The sequence below is a fragment of the Canis aureus genome, chromosome 7 (genome assembly GCF_053574225.1).
Source record: "Canis aureus isolate CA01 chromosome 7, VMU_Caureus_v.1.0, whole genome shotgun sequence".
Lineage (NCBI taxonomy): Eukaryota > Metazoa > Chordata > Mammalia > Carnivora > Canidae > Canis > Canis aureus.
The window spans coordinates 26127480-26149603 of NC_135617.1; the positions used below are offsets into that span (position 1 = coordinate 26127480).

At 40.6% G+C, this 22124-nt stretch overlaps 1 protein-coding gene across 5 annotated transcripts in view; it reads right to left on the bottom strand.

Moving 5' to 3' along the window:
- The window catches only part of HTR1E (5-hydroxytryptamine receptor 1E), a 94950-nt gene extending 74020 nt beyond the window's left edge, over positions 1-20930 (bottom strand). The window contains exons 1-3 of one of the 5 annotated variants that reach the window (XR_013383062.1): positions 20763-20897; positions 19672-19885; positions 19408-19580 (exon numbers count right to left, since the gene is read on the bottom strand). The gene's annotated coding sequence lies outside the window, so the exon portion shown is untranslated. The other 4 variants (XM_077903154.1, XM_077903155.1, XM_077903156.1 and 1 more) reach the window with 4 other exon arrangements.
- Positions 20931-22124: the final 1194 nt, after the last annotated feature.

Sequence of the window (22124 nt, forward strand, 5' to 3'; positions counted from 1 at the left end):
GTCCTATTGCACTGATGACAAATGGTGTCCCAGGAGGCTGGGACACTCACCCAGATCTCCTGACTCTAAGTATCTGCTCCATCCTTCTCATTCTTAGACTCATACTCATTTTTTATTAAACAAACCATATGCTGCAAATACTACATATTTTAATATTATAATAGTAAAGTGTAGCTATCATAATAACAATTTTACAATCATTTAATTATTAATTAAATGCATACCAATGTTATATATGCCTGTGAAAGAGGCATTTAGTACAATTGAGGCAATGTGAGAGATTATCCAAAAGTCAGTGGGACCTGGTTGGCCATCTTTTGGTATGAAGGCATAAATTGCCATGGATATGCCGGAGAAAATTGCTCCATCTGTATCATGGGAACATTGCTTCTGCTTCCAAGCTGAAAAACTAATCAAGTCTTCTGAGGTTTGATACTTTTGTTTCCTTTAAAGTCATTTTTCATCCCTTCTTTTAAGGTGCTCCATTTACATGTAAGTGACCAAACCCTACGGTGAGTATATTTTGGTCTTCCAATGCCTTGGGCATAAATTAAGGTCTCAGATGGCCTTAGAAACAGGCTTTATCATGTCACAGAAGGAAGCAGGAGATTACATTCCTTTACGTTTAGAATCTTTGAAATAAAACATGCTAAAAATATGCTAGCCAATGAGTGTATCTTGTAAATTTATTTGCAAAATTGCTAATTACTAATTGAATATATTTAATACTTGATTGTTTTAAAAGCATCTGTGTAAGGAACTGAATTAGGTTCAGAGGGACAGAATGATCAAATGAAAACATAATAAAAAAGGAAATCATTCTTCTTTCCCTGAATGTTTACTTAAATTGCACTGGACAATAGAGCAGGAGAGATTTATGGATTACTAAATGCCAAATTCTCATGCAGGTAACAAAGATTTCCTTGAGTATGAGAGTTCAACCTTAAAATTTGTACTATATAATGAGGTTTTAAGATGTAAGCTAGTTAAGTAAGTAAACTATTCTTGTTCATTTACAGTAATACAGGAGAGAGTTAATTACAACATCACATTGTGTTGTCAGAGATTGTGGAGGGATAAATATTATAGAATTCATAGGGATGAGTTTTGGAATGTGGAGTCCTTTCCTGCAGGGTCCTCTTCCTCCATCTTCTTCAGATGAGGTGGGCTTTCAATTCTTATGCTTCTTGGACTCTGACCGAATCTTTCTACATTTCTCAAGCCTATTTTCTCCCCAGTGATTTGCAAGCTTAGTACAAATTCCTACAATTATATTGTTGCTAATAAGGCAACCTATTGGCTTTTGTATATTTTATAGCTAGACACCTTATTGAATTTCCACACACTTTTAAATGACATTTATTTATTCACTTGTGTTTTCTTAGTTGATAATAATATCATCTCTAAGTAATAATATAGCTACTGCATGACTAGTATTATAAATTTACATCAATTCTTTTCTTTTCCTTCTTTCTATTGTATTGATTGGAACATTCAGAGGAGTGTTAAATAGTGGTGCTATTAGCAGGCATCCTTGTCTTATCTGTATAGTGTTTTACCAATAAGCATGATGTTGGCTATTGTTTGAGAAAGATGTTCTTAGTGTGAAAAACAGTTCCTTTCTATTTCTTGTTAACTTAGAAATTTACCTCTATTTTAGCTTACTGGTTTACCAGTTTTTAAAAAATTATGACTCTGTATTGAATTTTGTAAACTTTTGGTATCCTTTGAGATGGCCATTGTCTCGTTGATGTGATATTCTTGCTCATTTTTATAAAGGCAGTTTGCCTCTCCCATAAAGAGGACTGTAGTAATAAAATACTTGCAACATCTATATGTTGGCAAATTGAACTTCAATAAAAAAAGAAAAAAATACCTGCAACATAACAGCAACATGTTTTCTTGTTTAAAGATGACATGTTTCTCATCAGGTCTGTAGTTCTTTGAGAGTAAGTTCCTTCACATATTTTTATGTTTCTTTAGCTGTGACAAAAACATTTAGTTTTGTGGTCTTGCTCACTCCCATAGATCTCCCACTATACAAAGTGTTGTTTGCTTGTGAGCAGCATCACTATCACATGGGATTTTTGTGAGAAGTTTAAATTCTTGGCCTCATCCTACCATGATGATTAATAACTCTGAGGTGGGACCATGAACATAAGGTTTAACATGATTTCCAGGTGATTTGAGAGGCACCATGATAGAGTGTGCAGAAATCATGACTTTCCAGGTGCAGACCAATTGCAAATGGAACACCAAAGTCACATACTGGGTTCAGTATCTTGTCCTGCATGTATAAAGAAGGTATTTGTGAGTGGATTCAGGGTATGGAGATTCAGTGGTTGGAGAAAATAGCAGGCATAGCATTGTCTGGGGCTTATATCTGATTTGAAGCAATGTTTAGTAATTTAAAGGGAAAAAAATCTTGCCAAAAGGGTTCAGGGCAGTGGAACATGGCCTGGACTCATCTCTCTTTATTTTCTCCAAGGCCAGGACCACATTCTTCACCTCAGTTTAGGTCAGGATTATTTACACAACACCCCACAGAAGAATAATAATGATAATTGTAATACTGCCTATCATTCTTCATGGCTTATGTTGTACTACCTTTTCTTTACTCCTCACAATAGGTCTATAAGGCAGGAATTGTCATTCACATCTTAGACATGGCACAACTGAAATACAGAGCAATCAAAGAATTACTTTAGGTGATAAGGACAGTGAGGGGAGAACATCAGATTACAATCAACAGAAGCAAACTGCAGAATTAGAATAAGAACTCTACACAATATCAATAAAACAAAGGCCAAAAAACTAGTGATATTTTCTTAAAAGATTTTGTTTCTTTCATAATGATGCTTTTGCAGATACAAAAACTATTTCTGAAAGGTGACTAAACTGTGAGAGAAAAAACAAAATAGTACTCAGGAGTGGAGCTGGGATGGATGCAGAAAACAGTGTAATTTTGTCCTTTCTGGGCCATAGAAATTTTGTGGAGTGGCTCTTGGTAGCAGTTTACTAAATACAGTTGTGGTAAAGCTGGGAGCAGCAGCCCCAGGATTGAAGGTAAAGATGCAATGAATTATTAGGTCAGAGGCAGCATCTCCAGCTCAGAAATTGCTGTGTCTGATGTGAGAGCAGGGGTTTCCCCAGTAGAATCTCTTCTGAGAGGTTCTTCAAGCTGCCAAGTTTCAGCCAGCTTCTTGTCAAAAGTGTACAGCATAAAATCCCTTTGTAGGGTACTATGTTACTTAATTGAATACGCAGAGATATTAAGGAGAGGTTTTTGATAAGAGTTCTTCTATTTCAGCTGTCGTGCAGGTCCAATCATAAAAGGAGCAGTTATGGCAAAGGCAAAGTCTGTTTCAAGCATTACACACACACACACACACACACACACACACACCTTTATGATTATTTAAAAAGCTCCTTCCAAAGACAGCTGGTAGTATGCCCTTTCTCCCTTCTTGTGGGAAGTTCTGCATCAAGGGATCACATATGTTCATAGGAATTCTTGCCTTCCTTCCTCTTTCAGTGGTTCAAGTGATATGTTTATTTGCTGAAATGGGAGGGAGGAGAGATTAAAGGTGAAATGGCAAATTATCTACAACAGTTTGTAAACTCTTCAGTGGCTTAGAAACCTGGATGTATGAAATAAGTAAACGAAAACCTCAAAGGAGGCTGGAAAGTCTAATGAAATAAGTAAATGCAGATCTCAGAGTTGGAAGGCATTTGAAAGGTTGTCCAGTTTAATCCCCCATAGTTGAAGTCCAAATAAAAAGATGTCCTAAGATGGACACAGAGACATACTGCCCAGATCCCTCTTTCAAGAAAAATCTTGTAACCAGCTGCTGAGATTGGGTCAGGATAGCTTTCATCCCCCTTTGGATGTCCTTGGCTTCTAGAGAGTTGTCCCTCCCAAGACAGCACTCTTCCTGGGGCAGCTCACACTCAGTGCCTGGTGGAGGAAGGGGTTGGCCTAGGTTGGGACAACTCTGATGGATCATTTTAGCTCAGACTCCCCATGGAGTTGGCTGAGGCTGTTGTTGGGTCTATGCTGCAGCTCAGTTTCTCTGTCAGTCCAATCCTGTTTCCTTCTCTTCCTTCAGTGTGGTTCCCAAGGGTATTCCCTAATCAACATCATGCACAATAAACCTCATCTAAGACTATGTTTTTCTTACAGCATAGAGAACCCAACCTGCGACATGTCCCAAAACATACAGTACTTCCCAGAGCTGCAGAGTGCATACCTCACAGACATTCTGTTTGAGATAGCATTAGACAGTTCTTCCATGAAGTGCTGGAATCAGCTTTTCTGCACATTTTTTTAAACTAAATCTGTCCTCTTGAACCAACCAGAACAAGACTAAGCCCATCTACATTCTATTTCATTTATTTCCATTCTCTTGTCTTAAATTCTGTCTTGTAGTCTAAAAGGTAAGACAAAGTTTTAGCTGATTCATTATCATCTCCTCCTTTTTTTGGTAATTGTGAGACAAAATTGAAGGGAAAAGCAAATGATTCATAGGTCAACAGTTCAGGAAACATGAAGTAGTTCATGTTTCTTTTTAGGCGACTAACAGTTACAATTTGGCGCATAAGGGGTGCTTTTACAGGAGGAAGGGGCATGGTGGGAGGATCCAGGGGAGAAACACAGACTTTTTTCTAATAATATCTGCAATTATCATTTCCTTCTTCCACTGTAGCCTTAACTTATCATGTTCTTGTTTCGCTCTCTCCATGTCTATTGCTACCACTTTGGCTTAGACTCACACAATAACTGCCTCCTCCAGGCTTATTCCTTTCCACTCCGTAGTGCAGTGGGAGTGAAGTAAAACTAATTATTTTGGCCAACAGTTTTAAATACCATAATAAAGCATTATCATGGCAAAACAACAACAACAACAACAACAACAACAACAAAACAAACAACTGGAAACAACCGAAATGCACATCCATAGTAGAATGGATCATTAACTTGTGGTGCATTCATACAACACAATGCTGTATAACAACAGCAATGAGTGAACAAATTACTAGCATAACCATTCACATGAACGAATCTCATGAATATAACACTGAAACAGATCATAAAAGATATAATTCTGTATAATTCATACAGGTATAAAGCTCAAAACAGTCTGTGATATTGGAATGCAGGTAGTTACATTTAGGAAGTGAAGTCATGATGGATGGGCACAGGAAAGGAACCTGTGTAGTGGCAATGTTCCATTTCTTATCTTGTAGTGGTTAGTGATATGGGTATGTTCACTTTGATAAAAGTTGCCGAGTTTAACAATTATGATTTGTATACTTCCCTGTATGAACATTATTCTTAATACCTATATTTAAAAATCCTATGATAATTCCCTTGGGCCTATAAGGTGAAGTTCAAATTCATAGGATTCACTCAATGACCAGCACACTTCTAAAAACTTCTCTCTAGGTATTTTCTTTGTGTCTGTTCACTTCACTTAATCTGGATTTTTTGCCACTCTCCGAAAGGGATACATAAGAACGTATGTGCTGTTCTTGGCGCAGTTCCTGAAGCATACCAGACACTCATCATATGTTAGTTTTCCCCCCTTCTCCCCTCCCACTAGTGCAGATTAATGGACCTATGATAACCCTGGATCTTATTTGGGTAGTACACCTGAACTTTTTGAGAGGTATTATCTGTAAATCTCATTATCCATTTGGTGGAGTTTGCTCCCCTAAGACACCCTGGCTTGTCTTCAATTCCCAATAATACAAATATTGATACAAATGTGACTTTCTTGGACAAGCTGTCCCAACAAAACTCATATTTTAATGTTTTAAGTTAGATTGTTCCCAAATCCCTTGGAAATATCACCACATGCCCATTATCTGATAAAGGGATAAAGAACAGCTGCAGCTATGGAAAGACATTTCATAGGGTCTGATTTTACTTTATTTGGGCACTGTAGGTAGATGGGGTCATTAGAAGGATCTGGGAGTTTTAGAACTGCAAGCTTCTATTGTTTTTTTTTTTTTTCAAAATATTATCTTCTTGCTATAAAAACGCTTTCCTTCTCATACCAGATTTCATAAAGACCCTACATCTGGTCTGTACCAATAACTAGAATCTTGAGATGCTCATTCCTCTTACAACTTGTAGTTTAAAATGATCCAGATGTAGAAGAATTAGGTTTTACAGCTTTTCTAAAGGATTTTGTCTTCCAAATCCTACAACTGTATGTATTGAGAACTGACCAACAGGAGAGTGCTCTAACAATGAACCTGTACAAGTTTTCCTCTGGCTGTGTTATTTTTCATTTGGCATATTTTAGGAGAATAAAACCATGAAATAAAAGCAATGAAATCTATTAGAATAAGGACCATAATGAATCAGGTAATCCATAGTGGGCAAGACAAAAAAGAAAGAGAGAGAGAGAGAGCACTAAAAGTGAAAAACAAGATTAGAATCAAATTGTATTAGAAATAGAATTCTCAAGGCTACCAATTTGTTGTGATCTAGGAGTATACCAAATTGACTAAATGATCTTTATAAATTCTGATTTTCAGTTTCTTAATCCACAAAATGTGGAAAGGGATACTAAATTATGAAAAGTAGATGGAATATTGATGAACATCTTTTCATTTCCAGGAAGATGGAGTTTGGTAAATTCACTCACCTCAATGATTCAGGAAAGAGGGAATAAGGGAGTCATTAGCCACTCTAAAGAGCTGCTGCTCCATCTCCCCCTCTTCCCTGTTCATCCATTTGCTCCCTCCTTGCTCATAGAGCATACTTATCTTCAGTGTTTTCCTGACGTTAATGTTCATGTAATTTCATATGTACAAAAATGTGGGAGGTGGAGAAAAAAGGAGTGCACAGCCTGAGATGCCCCAAGATGGCCTTGATAGCATATGGTATGAACAATAAATCCACATTGGGTTGAAATTCACCTCTTGAACAGCCTCAAGCTTATTTTCTCATGTAAATAATCAGAAATGGAGGAAATATAAAGCTAATATTTAAAATATTGGCTTTAGATCTTTTACTTTTAAAGGGTGGCATAGAAAAGGTTCCAAGAAGGACCAAAGACACATGAAAAAATGATGTGTGTATAAAGGTGAGGACTAAGGAATCAGATGCTTGAGTAATGAGAAGATAATTCATCAGGTCAGGGCCTAAGGTTTTCTGTAAAGGGATCTGCTTTCAATCTGAAATCCTGGAATCTTGGTGGTGGTGGTGGTGTAATATGTTGATAGAGAGGACCTTCAGCCAGTTGGGAAGGTGCTGCTGGTGGTAATCTCACTGCGTTCTCCAATAATAATGTCATCAAATGCAGGGAATGGGAACATATTGTGGTGTCACCTGAGCTAGCAGTGTGTTCTAGATTTTGTTTCTTCCTAAATACTTATCTCTCAGAAATCCCGATTGGTTACTTACCTCAAAAGAAAAGATATTTATTTACATAATTGATGCTGACCAGGCATCAGTAAGAAGAGATGGGGAGCAAATATTTTGATAGGTACCAAAATGGCTAACAAGGTGACATCAGGGTGAGTATCAAGGGAGGTTGTGGTATATGTGTCAACATGTGCCCAAGGAAATGGTGTGTCTGGGAGGATACTGAGGAACACCTGACTAGGAATATGCCCCAAGGAAGGTCACCACAGGCAGAAGAGAATATGAAAACTTGAGTTTACTGTTTGCTATGTTGTCCTGTGGAATTTTAAATTTGCCAGTTTAGTAGATATAAATGGTCAATTTGAATACTTTTTAATATAAAAATAACCTGTGAAGTTTTCATCCCTGGAAATCTTTATGGAAGGAATAATTACCACCTAAAGGAATATTTAGGCATGCATTCACCAATGCTCTGAGAACGATAGTTTTGGCTACATTATTTTTTGAGCTCCTTTCCAACTCTTTAATGACAAGTCTCAATTTATACAGAGATCTGTAGCAATCCCTGGGCTTCAAAAGCCCATATCAGGTGATGATGACATAATAGTTAAATTCTATCAACAATGATGAGTCAGGATTTGAATGGGTTTCTCTGTATAGCTCTCTAGTGATGAAATATCTGGGCAGAAGTACTTCTCCCACCTCGAGGCAGCAAAATGGTTCATTGTGGAGGTGCGATGCAATTTCAGAGATAAGCAACACACTTTGCTTTAAACATGGTACAGAAATTGAACTGAGTCCCACTCGGGAGGCTTGCTTCATTTTCACAGTTCTGCAGTCTAGGGGCTAAAGTTCTGAAGGGAGGAGAAAGGCAGGCAGGCAGGCAGATTTTCTGCACTTGCCTGACTAATGTTTAGTGGGCCTCTAAAGCCTCCGCTCATTTATTTGTTGAAGACAGGGTCATCTCATTTAATTCGGCAGGACTACAAGTGCACCAGCAAGTGCAGAAAAGCTGGCTAATAATTTCCTCTCTGAATTTCAAGCATGTATTTCAAAGGTATTTCAAATATGCTCCCCATGGAAGAGGCTGCGCAGGGAACCAGACTCAGGTCCCTGCTTCCTGCCCGGTAAACGATAAAGTCAGGGAAGCCTCAGGTTCATAGGTCCATTGTGGGCGTTTAAGGTCACTCACACTATGTCTGAATGTGGAACCACAGAAAAACGTATGGCAGCGTAAGGTCAAGTTCAGAACAGGAGCATAAGCTATTGGGGCTTGGGGTAAAAGAAGAATGATAGAGAACCCTGAGGTATTTGGGAAAAACACCCCACCCCCAACTTCTTTGACCATCTATCATTCCCTCCTGGACTCCGAGAGAGATTTGGTGCAGGAGTCAGGGAAGGACAGTGAGGAAGGTTAGGAAGAAGCATCCTGGGATGCCGACACCCTCTGCCTCATCTTTCTAATTCAAGGACAAGCAGGGTTCAGTTGCATATAAGGTTCTATCCAAAACTGGACCCAGCCCCCCAAAATAAAAATGCAAAAGTATGCATATTTTAACTATGCAAAACCATGCCTCATCATCCTGTGATAGGGAGCAGAACCCCCTTCCATTTGGCCTGGATGCCCTTTCGTCTCCATTACGCGGGGGGCCAGTCTCTCACCTTGCCCTGCCGGGTGGCGACACTAACGATACTAACTAAACTTCCCATTTCAACTCTCACTTTCCAGGTTTATTTTGTAATTTAAGAAAAACGAGTCAACCCCATCACCTACCCATCTGGGTATTTTCTTTATCGGGACTAAGCACCTCGTTACTTTCTGAGGGCTGGAGCAACCGCACAGTCCCCCCTAATCAAAGGTCTCTCAACCGGCGTGGCTTCGCGATCACCTGGTCCTCCAGCGGACCTCGCCGCGCGCCCATCTGCGCGTCATCGCCACCCAAGTCCCCCCCAGCACCCCTCCCACCTTCATCTTCGAGCCGCCTCAAATCCTTTGGCAAGGAGGCAGGACAGAATTCTTAAACGCAGTGTCGACACTCGGCTTCGCACGTGTGAAGGTCGCTAACCGAGAACCGCGTCCCCTCCCTAGAGGTCCAAGGGGAGGCACCGCGCCCACGCGACCCCCGCGCTCTCCCTCCCCACGCCCCAGCCCCGCCGCCTGCGCGCCCCGGAGCGCGCCAACCTCTCCAAGCCGGCGCTTGAGCCCCGGGCCCGGGGAGGGGGTGCGCAGGGAAGCCGCGGTGGTCCCCGGAAGCGTGCGCCCCTCACCTTGTGGACGGTGCGTGCAGCGGGCGCACTGGGTGACCCGGGGCGCCCCGCTGGCTCCCGAAGTCTCCCTCGGAACGCGCTCGCTTCTGTCCCGAGCCGTATCACAGCCCGGCTTCTCGCGGCGCCGGGCTCTGGGGCCCGCTGAGCTCAGGGCGTGCTGGCCCCCGAGCGTCCTTTGCCCGCGCCGGTGCCCCCGGGCTGCGGCCAGCAGGAGCCTGGAGCGCGGCGGCCTGGGCGGCCCTGCGGCGCTGCGGGCGGCGGGCGGCGGGCGCTGCGCTCCGCGAAGTCTGGGCGCCCCGACTGGAAGAGGAGGCGAGAGCGAGAGCTGGGAGGAGGAGGAGGAGGAGGAGCAGGAGCAGGAGCAGGAGCAGGAGCAGGAACCAGAGCAGGAGCAGGGGGCAGTCTGCTAAGTCACCCGGCAGGTTGCAAGCGCCCAGGCAGCACTGAACGGCGAGGGGGGGTGGTGGTGGGTGGGACGAAAAGGTGAGCCGGGGTGCAATGCAGGCCGTGGCTGTGGAGGAGAACTTGGGGGTCGGAGCTCCGAGGTGCTTCAGGTCTTGCTTAGGCTGTAAAAGAAAAATTCTGGAGCTCGCAGCGCCCTCAGGGCTCCCGGTTGCAAACACTAGAGGGCGGCGCTGTCCATGCTATAAGCCTGGCCTATGGGTTTGGTGGCGTGGACCAGGGCCCCCGCTTCCAGAGCCCGTTGTTGGGGGCGGCCCAGGAGGAGAAGGGTCCAGATACTGCAAGGAAAGGCAGGTCCCATGCCGCTCTTCTGTGGCCAGGCTTGGCTGGGGGGAGAGAGGGAATACGGTAGTTGGCAGATTTGGACTTGGCGTCTCTGTGGCTCCTCCAGGCAAACCCTACGGAAGTGAATTATTCTATCTTGCCTTGGAAAAATTACAGTCAACATCCACAGGGTGCTTTAGGGAGAGGGATGGGAAGAAGAGGGTGAGGAAGAAGTAGAGGAACATTGGGGTAGGGTAAAGTGGAAGGGGGCAGAGAGGTGGAGAAAGCAGAGGAGAAAAGGGGAAGTGTTGGAGGTGATATTTCAGGTTGACAAGTCTCTGGGCCCTTTGCAGTGTTCCAGGAGTATCCACCTGCTGCAAGGCCAGAAGAGTTGACTTGGGAGGGACTTTATAGGATTCTGGCACTGCGGAAAGAAGCTTCCTGGGGGCTAGTAGGTTACTGTCCGGAGGGGAACTTGAGTAGCTCTGAAACCTTGAAGCTTTATGTAGATTGATTCCCTGATATTTTGGGAGAAACACAATCAGATTGTTTGAACTACCACCCTGGCAGATGGGAGAGGTGGGGACTTACAAAAATAGAATAGCAAATCCTATGCAGACTACATGATCTGTAAATAGCCTGATACAAGTTGAAAGGACTTTGGAACCTCTAGACAACCTACATAGTTCCCCAAAATACCTGTCTCACACTTCCCTTTCTAGTGTGTGATTTTACTGCTGAATTGAAAAGGCTTTATTTGATTTGATTTAATTTTTTGGTAGCTTGGCTGTTCGAAAACAAATGAAATCCGTCTTCTTCAATTCAGAAAGCAAGCATGCATGCCCTTCTTCCTGCCTTCTGAAGTGCCTCTCAGTATCAGCAAGGGCTGGGTGGTGGTGTGAAGGGGAATTTCACTGAAGAAGAGAAAGGAAGGTTGGTAAACTCTAGTCTCGAATTGTGATTTGCTTCTGTTAATCCTAATACACCAAGAGAAAAGGCTTCAGTGGACTAAAGCCAAACAGGAGGATGGGATGGAAGGGTATTTTCCTACCAAAGAAAGATAGGACTTCCAAGACATCAGTTTGAAATATGTTTGATGATAGAGCTCTTATGTAAAAACAAATAGAACAAGAATATTTCCCGATTTTAAAAAAGAACCTCATAGGATCAAGGTTTTTTTTAGATAGCCCAGGGGTAAATGAGGATATGGTCCTATTCTGGCAACTCCAGAATCTTTTCAAAAGATGAATAAAATTTGACTTCATTTTGGTCCTTTTAAAAGGAAATTAGCTTAATTGTTCTTTGATTATTACAGCGTTAGCAACTATGGAAACATATCTTATATATTTGGAAACATATCTTATATAAGGTATCCTGAACATAACTTAGCATACATCATACCTTAGCATGAGGTTCATGGTTATTCTCAAACAATTAATTTCTAGAATATACTTTACCAGTTTTAATAAAAGTCAACATCTGCTTAACTAGGAGCTGATAATTCAATTTGTAGATTTTTTTTTTTTTTTTTTGTCAATTTGTAGATTGCCCATTTGATTTTCCATGGGATTCTAGGAGCACTTTAAGATTGTAGGTATATGTAAATTACATGCTGATTTCATAATGGCGAATTCCTTGTCAGTTAAAAAACTATCTATAAAGATATTGACTGAAGACTTGGGCACATAGTGTAACAAATTTATCAATTTGTGGTGAGAACTCAGAAGTCATATGAAGGAATTAATTGATAAAACTCATTCATTCATTCAAAATGTTGATAAACACCTACCCTTTACCAGGCATGAGCCAGCTTCTAGGAATACAATAAAGAAAACAGTTTCTTCTTTGATGCACCATAGAATCTAATGGGAAAGCTGATTCACAAAGTAACAAACCCAATCTTAAATAATAGTTGGGAGAAGAGGGAACGACACTGTTTTGTGGAAACACAAAGGAGGGCAGTCTAATCCAGCCTTGAGATCAGGGAATACCAGCTGGAGGTATGGGTGATGGTTATGTGTGTATAGGAAGGGGTGGTTGGTAGTGGTGGGGAGTAGGAAAAATGATGAACAATAGCTTGTATCCATCCCCAAAACACATCCTAATCTCATTTGTTAGCTCTCTGCTTGGATGTTGGAAATTTACTTTATATGAGAAAGCAAGCATACATATGTTGCATTTTCCTCATACTAGTCAGACTAGAAGATTCTTATGGTTAGGACTATATATGATCTTTTTAATGTCACCAGTATGGAGAAAAATCAATATTCTAGTAGACATTTGCCTGTAGTTTCCTACCTCCACTGCGGAAGTAGAAATAAAATGGGAAAGGAAGGAAATGTGGTGGGGGAGGAGCTCATGCTTACTGAGCTTACACAATCCTAGGTTCTCTGTGTCTGGTATCCTACCAAACAATCCCAACAACCCTATGACATACTTCTTATTTCTTTTACTGTTGCTGTTTTTGTTTTGTTTTGTTTTGCTTTTAGAGAGAGAGCACTTGGGTGGGGAGGGGAGCAGAGGGAGGGCAGAGAGAAAGAAAGAGAATCTTAAGCAGATGTGGGCTCCATCTCACAACCCTGATATCATGACCTGCTATAATCAAGAGTCAAGTGCTTAACTGATTGAGCCACCCAGGTGCCTCTTTACTCTTGCTTTTTTTTTTTTTTTTTAAGATTTTATTTATTTATTCATGAGAAACACACACACACACACACACAGAGGTAGAGACACAGGCAGAGGGAGAAGCAGGCCCCACACAGGGAGCCTGATGTGGGACTCAATTCCGGGTCTCCAGGATCATACCCTGGGCTGAAGGCGGCGCTAAACTGGGCCACCGGGGCTGCCCTACTGTTGCTTTTAAAGACTGAACTTCAAATTGCATTCCATGTTTTTGGTGTGATGAAGGCCAGAGGGAGAGGATGAAATGTCTATAGGTAACTTTCTACACTAATCAGCTGTTAGTAAGTTATGTTATGGGATCAAAGCATAACTTCAAAGACATACAGCAAAGGTGTTTATCTTGCCCACAGTAAACATTAGCTGTGATTGGCTGCAGCAGGTCCACTCCCATGTTCATTAGGGGACCTAGTCTAGGCTGATGGGGTCAGACCAATCCTTAGAGGGAAGAGTAATGATAGAATATCACTATGGCTCTTAAAGCTTTTACTTCATTATAGGATAAATCACTCTTATTCATATTCCCTTTGCTAAAGTAAGTCATATGGCTGAATGTACTTCCTCCAAGGAGGGATTCCAGTAGGGGCTCTATAGAGATGTGCCTGGTAGTGACAAAATATTAAGAAAAAAATTATCAATTGATGACATTCTCCATCGATGCTTTTGAATGAAGGCATTTTCTCTGTAAAATATTTACTTGTCGTTATCAACAATAGTCAAACTATGGAAAGAGTCCAAATGTCCATTGACTGATGAATGAATAAAGATGTGATATGATGTGATGTGTGTGTGTATATGTATATATATATATATATATATATACACACATAATGAAATATTAATCATCAAAAGAAGTGAAATCTTGTGATTTGCAATGATGTGGGATGGAGTTAGAGAGTATTATGCTAAGTGAAATAAGTCAGTCAAAGACAAATACATATGATATCACTCCTTTGTGGAATTCAAGGAAAAAAAAACAGATGAACATATGGGAAGGGGGAAAAAGAAAAAAGAGAGAAGGAAACAAACCATAAGAGACCCTTGAGGACAGGGAACAAACTGAGGTTGATGGAGGGAGATGGGTGGGGATGGGTTAGATGGGTGATGGGTATTAGGGAGGGCACTTGTTGTGATGAACACTGGGTGCTGTATGTAAGTGAAGAATCACTGAAATCTGCTCCCGAAGCCAATACTGCACTGTATGTTAACTCACTAGAATTTAAATAAAAAATTTGAAAAGAAAAAGAAACCCATTCACTCTATTGGCTAATGGTATTCACCAACCTCAGGATATAAGGAACAAAATAATGAATCTAGGTTGCTTAGCTTAATTGATGAGAATATGTCATCAAGGTCCAACTTCATAGGTACAGTTGGCCTTGCACTAAGAAAAAGCTCTATTCTCTGGGCAAACACTGGCATTTCTCCATGCTCTATTTCCATAAAGAAATCTGTAAGGCAGACTAGGTGGATTAGGAGAACCCTATCATGGAACCAAACCTCAGGCTCTAGTGGTAATGGCAGTGGCTAGTGATCAACGTGCTTCTTCACTGAAAATAATCATGAGAAGCAGTTCACTCAGTAAAGAGTAGAAATAGTTAACATTTCCAAGAAACATTTCCAAGAAATATTTCTTAAACAACTCCAGCTTGGGAGTTTGAAAGACATATGTCTTGTCCCTCCCTCAAGGAACTCCAAAGTCAAGGTAAGAGAAAGCACTTAAATAGATTACTACATGAAAGAGCTAAAGGAGCAGAGAAGCCTCTGTGAAGGAATTGGGGCTAAGCCGAATTGGAAAGACGTGTACACTCGCCCTATGTATGGCTGATTTTTCTGTCTGAGTAAAAAAAAAGAAACGTGTGTATGGCTATTTCCAAAGCCACACATCTGGCCAGAGGCAGGGTCTGTATTAATTAGATCCTGGATCTCCTGACTCCAGAGTTGGTACTTTTATCATTAGCATCCTCCTTAAAGATTGACACAAAGCCTGATGTGATAGGAAACAGAAAATCAGTGAACTTGTATTAAGGAGTATACTAAAACTGGAAGTAAAAGCACCATGGAGACATAATTATTTTTCTCTGAGTCTGAGGTGAAAAGAATGCATGTCTGAGGGTCCCAAATCTACTTCAGTTCCAGCATATTCTTGAATTCACAGGTGACTGGGTCAGCATGGGAATTCCATGTGTGCCATGTGTCTATACAGAGATAATTGGCCACAATCCTTTCAGAAAGAGTTGGTATTTAAAAAGGTTTTTATTTTTTTATTTTTATTTTTTATTTAAAAAATTTTTTAATTGGAGTTCAATTTGCCAACACATAGCATAACACCCAGTGCTCATCCCGCCAAGTGCCCCCCTCATTGCCCATCACCCAGTCACCCCAACCCCCTGCCCACTTCCCCTTCCACTACCCCTTGTTCGTTTCCCAGAGTTAGGTGTCTGATGTTTTGTCACTGATATTTTCACTCATTTTCTCTCCTTTCCCTTTATTCCCTTTTACTAATTTTCATATTCCCCAAATGAATGAGACCATATAATGTTTGTCCTTTTCAGATTGACTTATTTCACTCAGCACAATACCCTCCAGGTCCTTCCACATCGAAACAAATAGTGGCTATTGGTCTTTTCTAATGGCTTAGTAATATTCCATTGTATACATATACCACACCTTCTTTATCCATTCATCTTTCAATGGATACCGAGGCTCCTTCCACAGTTTGGCTATTGTGGACATTGCTGCTATAAAATCGGGGTGCGGGTTAAAAAGGTTTTTAAAGTTAATTACAGCAGGCTCTGGAAATTATTATCACCAAGTACTTCCCAAAGTGAGTCCTTGGAAGGAAAGTAGATAGAGTTTCTCCACAAGAGCCTGTCTTGAAATTTCAGGCCTAGGAACTTCAAACATCATAATGGCAGCACCAATTGTGGAATATTCTGCTATTTTACCTTTCTCTCAGTGGATTTTCAACTCTTTCCCTTATCCTTACATTATAAGGATGTTACAGCTTCAATGGCTCCTTATTTGGAAGATGGTTCGAGCCTTCCCTTCATGGTCATTTTGTTCTCCATGGCTGTGTTGAATGGTGAAGGAAAGACTGTGCCTCCCGCAGCACTGTTGGGGAGTCATTGGGGAGATAAGGGATGCAGAGCTGACTACCTCCAAGCACTGGATTTTGTCTTTATCATAGCTTCATCAGACTCTACTTCATATCCCAGGCTCTAGAGGCACAATGCAAGGCTTGATTTTTACCTCTCCATATTCTTTTCTTACCCAAAACAGGCCTATTCAGAGATTTGAGTTATTCACAGAAATGATTTTTTCCTATTAACCCTATAGGTGAAGATCTATAGCATTTCAGGAAGGAGGCAGTATTTAGGATGGCCTGGAAGGAATGATGAGTATGGACAAATTTTGAGGAAGTCCTAGTCTGAGCAGAGAGGCAATTTATGATAGCTAATTTGTGAAATTAGTTTGAATAATAGGATAAAGTGCTCAGCAAATAAAATATTTCAGTGTGACTGGCCCTGGGGTGTGTGTTTAGGAGTCAGGGCTGAGGTAAGACGATTGAAATTTACCTTGAAAGGAAGAGCAACCCTGCCGGGCACTATAAAATGTATGAAGGATCTTAGTCTGGATTGGATCACAGCAGGTCAAGACTGCAAGCAAGGAAAATCAGAGCTATTTTAGTAAATATGTGTTAAGTTATATGAATCAGAAATAAGAGGTTATGGATAATATAGAAAAAGGGAAGTATTTGAGACAGACTTAAAAAAGGCATGATCAATAGGATTTGATGACTAACTCGAGGAGGGTCAGGAAGGAAAAGGAATGTTGGAATTTCACCTGTTTCTAGGCTGGGAGACAAAAAAAGTGCAAAGGTAAAAAGAAAGTAAATAGAAGAACCTAGAAGGCCATTTTGAATACAAGTATCAGGAGGTCTGTGGCAGACCTCTTGAGCAGACAACTAATTATGTGGCCTCCCCACATCTGTGTTCTGCTTTTGTGTACACTGTCTAATTGTTGGACCAGACAGTGGCAGGTTTCTTGTTGTTTATCAGAAAATTTCTATATGCTGATTTCAATCCAACACTCTGATGAACTTAAAATCATTTAACTGGTAAGAAAAAGGTAGGTGAGGGATAGGTAGGTTTGAGGGGAAGAGAAGAAAATATGAGAGAAGGGGATTTCACTTATTAACTCTATTCCTTCTGATATGTTTCCCTGGCACAGCAAGTTTCTAAACCTGGTGATGCATCAGAATCATCTGGGGAATGTAAACACAAAAGCAACAAAACCCAGAACCTGCCCTAGATCTACTGAATCATAATCTCTGAGGCTATGGCCCCCAGTAGCCTAGGAATCTGTGTTTTCCAAAGACTTCCCCAAAGGATTCCTTAATGTGTTAAAAAGAGAACCAAAATGTTGCTGAAGACTCAGATACAACGTATTTTCAAAACAGTAGTTTTGTCTTAGAATAGATTTTCTCTAACTGTTCATATTATGCAGCCCTTTTTTTTACCTTGCCAGATGTTTAATGGTTGTCTTTGACTGCTCAGGCTGCCATAACAAAATAACACGGACTGGGTAGCTTAAAAAAAAGCTTCTGCACAGCAAAAGAAACAGTCAACAAAACTAAAAGACAACATACAGAGTGGGAGAAGATATTTGCAAATAACATATCAGATAAGGAAGTTGTATCCAAGATCTATAAAGAACTTATCAAACTCAGCACCCAAGAAAGAAACAATCCAATTATGAAATGGCCAGAAGACATGAACAGAAATTTCTCCAAAGAAGACATACACATGGCCAACAAGCACATAAAAAAATGCTCCACATCACTTGGCATCAGGGAAATACAAATCAAAACCACAATGAGATACCACCTCACACCAGTGAGAATGGGGAAAATTAACAAGGCAGGAAACAACAAATGTTGGAGAGGATGTGGAGAAAGGGGAACCCTCTTGCACTACTGATGGGAATGCAAACTGGTGCAGCCACTCTGGAAAACAGTGTGGAGGTTCCTCAAGAAGTTAAAAATAGAGCTACCCTACGACCCAGCAATTGCACTGCTGGGGATTTACCCCAAAGATACTGACTGATGTAGTGAAAGCCTAGGGCACCTGCACCCCGATGTTCATAGCAGCAATGTCCACAATAGCTAAACTGTGGAAGGAACCACGATGGCCTTCAACAGATGAATGGATAAAGAAGATGTGGCATATAGATACAATGGAATATTAGCCAGCCATCAGAAAGGATGAATACCCACCATTTGCTTTGACATGGATGGAAGTGAAGGGTATTATGCTGAGTGAAATAAGTCAGTCGGAGAAGGACAATCATCATATGGTTTCACTCATACTTGGAATATAAGAAACACTGAAAGGTATTATAGGGGAAAGGAGAGAAACTGAGTGGGAAAAACTAGAGAGGGAGACAAACCATGAAAGACTCCTAACTCCAGGAAACAAACAAAGGGTTGCGGAAGGGGAGGTGGAGGTGGATGGGGGGATGGGGTAACTGGGTGGTGGGCACTGAGGAGGGCACTTGATGGGATGAGCACTGGGTGTTATACTATATGTTGGCAAATTGAATTTAAATAAAAAAATGTTAAAAAAAAAAAAAAGAAATGTATTTTCTCATGGTTCTGGAGACTGTAAAGTCCAAGATCAAGGATGTTCTATCCTGGTTCGGTTTCTGGTAAGACTTTCTTTCTGGTTGCAGATGATTGTGTTTTTCTGTCCTCACATAATGGAGAAAGAGAAAGACAGAGACAGACAGAGATGGTTGCAGGGAGGAAGGGAGAGAGGAAGAGAGACAGAGGGAGATAGATGTGGTGTTTCTTTCATTTTATAATGACACTAGTCCTAGTGGATCAAGGCTCCACCCTTATGGTTTCATTAAGCCTATTACCTCCTTAAAAGCTCTGTCTCTAATACAGTCACATGAGGGGTTAAGGTTTCAATGAATGAATTTTAGAGGGACACAGTTCAATCCATTGCAGTGGTCTACAAAGCCAATCTCACTATCTCAAGTGAGACTATCAACAATAACACATACATACACAGAGTGTCATTCTAACTTGCCTTCATTACAGTTATTAACACTTTACCTACTTTCTCACCACTGTTTTAAAATCTGCCAAGTGGAAACTTTAAAAAATCTGTGATATCAAGAAACAAAATTATTTTTAAAGCATCAAAGTGATATATCTGGTTGTTTGGTAGGACATATCAGAGTAACCCTAGCAGTCTAGAATAGTTGGGTTAGTCCAACTCTTGATTCTTGGACCACTTGCATGGGATTATAGACTTTGATGATTTATTTAAGGATTAATCATTCTGTAATTCAGGTAAAAACAGTTTATTAGCATATAATGATAACCATAATATACATGTACCAGGATTGTGGCAGAACCAAGATACAAATCCAAGTTGTCTGAGAGAAATTTGTGTTTTTTCCCAATCCAGCTTGACTTCCTATTTCCTGCCATTGTTCTAATACAGTATTGTTATATTTCCTGGAATATTGTAACAAAGTATCAGAAAGTAAATGGCTTAAAAGAACAGAAATTTAAAAAATAAATAAAGAACAGAAATTTATTCTCTCACAGGTTTTGATGATGGAAGTTCAAAATCCAGATTTGGGCAGGGTGATGCTCCATCTGAGACTCTGGTAGAGTCCTTTCTTGCCTCTTCCAGCTTCTGGTGGCGGCCAGCAATCCTTGACATTCATTGGCTTCCAGCTGTATCAGCACGATCTCTGCCTCCTTTGTCACACAGTGTTCTTGCTGTGTCTCTGTCCTCACATGGCATTTTTCTTTTCCTATAAGGAGACCCGTCATATTGGATTAGGGCCCAGTCTAGTGATCTCATCTTGACTGAATTACATCTGCAAAGATCCTATTTCTGAATGAGGTCATATATACTGGGTACAAGGAATTAGGACTTTAACATATCTTTCTAGGGACACGATTCAACTCACAATATCTGGTAGCCCAGTAAGAGCTCCTGGATTTCTGTACCAGACAATCACCTTTGTCTCTACATTAATACAGTATGCTATCTCACTGAGGAGATTGTTCTATAATTTAGAGAACATTACTAATTTAAACAAATCTTTAAGCCAAAAAGATAATGTCTAGTTAATTTGTTTGATAGCTTTGCATTCTTTTTAGGAGCAGAAAATATTATTTTATGGAGGAAAAAAAATGATAATCGGAACTCTGAAATGCTTGAATTCAGAAGGATTTTCATGTATCCACGGGAACACAAACTCTGAAGTTTGTGGAGTTAAAAATTTTTTTCTCAGTATAACCATGGACATTGATCTTGATGGTACCACCGATAGGAGATTTCTTCCTTATTTTTTTAAGCTTTTATCAAGTCTCTGCAGTGTGCCAGGATTTCAACAGAACAAATAAAATGCTGTCTACCTTCAGATGACAGTCACCCCTGCTTTTCCTCCAGAGGGAAGCACCAACAGAAACTATCTTTGCCCTGGGCAAGACATAATTTAAAAAATGTACTGAACCAAATAGGAGAGTGGTAAAAAGAGAGAAAGAGAGAAGGCGGGAGGAAGATAAGCTCTAACAAATAGTAATATTCCTCTTGCATTCATGTTAGGATAATTTATTTTGTTGCTTAGAGAGACACTGAGAGTATATTTCTTTTGTTTCATTGTTTTTCAATACTCATTTTACCTTTGAATCCATTTTTGCTTTCCAAAACCTTTTTAAAGCCAGGACTAATGGTCTCTCTCTGAGACCAGCTTCATGAACTGGCAGATCAAATTTGCAATCTGGAGCTGACAGTTTAGAGACAAAATTCTAAACTGTCATCTTGCAGCCAAGATGACTGCACAGATGTGGGTATAATGGCTGTTCACTAAATTCTCCAAGATTACACCATGTTTCAGGATCACATTGTCAAAAGTTCAGAAAAATTATAGTGCACTCTCAGGGTGATGTGACACAGTCTATTGGACATAAATATTTTGTATCTTATTTTGATTAAGGCTTATAGAAAGAACTATACAAATCGATGCAAAAAATTCAAAATTGCTTAGCAAGCTTAGGAGGGTTTCCGTCTTTGTATTTGGCTAGGCATTGCCAGTGCATTCGTAAATAGTCACTTAGCCATGTATTTGAAGAGATTTTAATGCGGATGGTGGATGAGTCACAAATCTGACTTTTGGTGCTCCTAGCTGCATTCCAATGCTGACCCACTATCAGGTAATGATGGAGAGAAAGAAGGCAACATTTAAGAACTTCTCAATTGGCAAGGATAATATATCATTTTTTAAAAAAACATTTTATTCGTTTATTCATGAGAGACACACAGAGAGAGGCAGAGACCTAGGCAGAGGGGGAAGCAGGCTCCTTGCAGGGAGCCTGATGTAGGACTCTATCCCAGAATCCTGGGATCATGACCTGAGCCAAAGGCAGATGCTCAACCACTGAGCCAGGTGCCTGGGATAATACATGATATGCTACATAAGGCTCTTCATTGGTTTGTCTGATTCTGTAGAGATTCAAACAGAAGAGTTTTTCCTAACAAGAAGAGTTGGCCTCATTTTCACCCTGCCATTGCTGCCTGTGCTAGTGAGCATGAAAGAGGCTTGCTAGTTTAACCACTAATTTACTCCATTTTGCTTATTAACTGTCCTCGGTTGAACTTGTGCAGTATTGTACAGGTCCTGAGCTGACTCCATGATTTAGTTTTAGGCATTGCTCTATAAATTGTACAAAAACAGTGTTTGCAATCAGCATCCACTGTTTTCTATGAATTCTTGTCACCTACAGGACAAAGTCCAAATGTCTTAGCATTGGTTTCAAGGCCCTCCCCAAATATATCTCTTCTCCTGTGCCTAAAGCCTCAGCCAAACCTGTTCATTGTTGTTCAGACAGGTTTGAGCCTTCTTTCCACCATCCCTTTGTGCATGCTGTTTATTATGCTTGAAATAAGTACAAGTAATTTAAGTTCCATCCATTTTTCAAGTTGCCTTGTGATGATTTCACCCAGGGGATTTATTTGAAAAAAGGCAAAGCAGATTTTAATCAAGA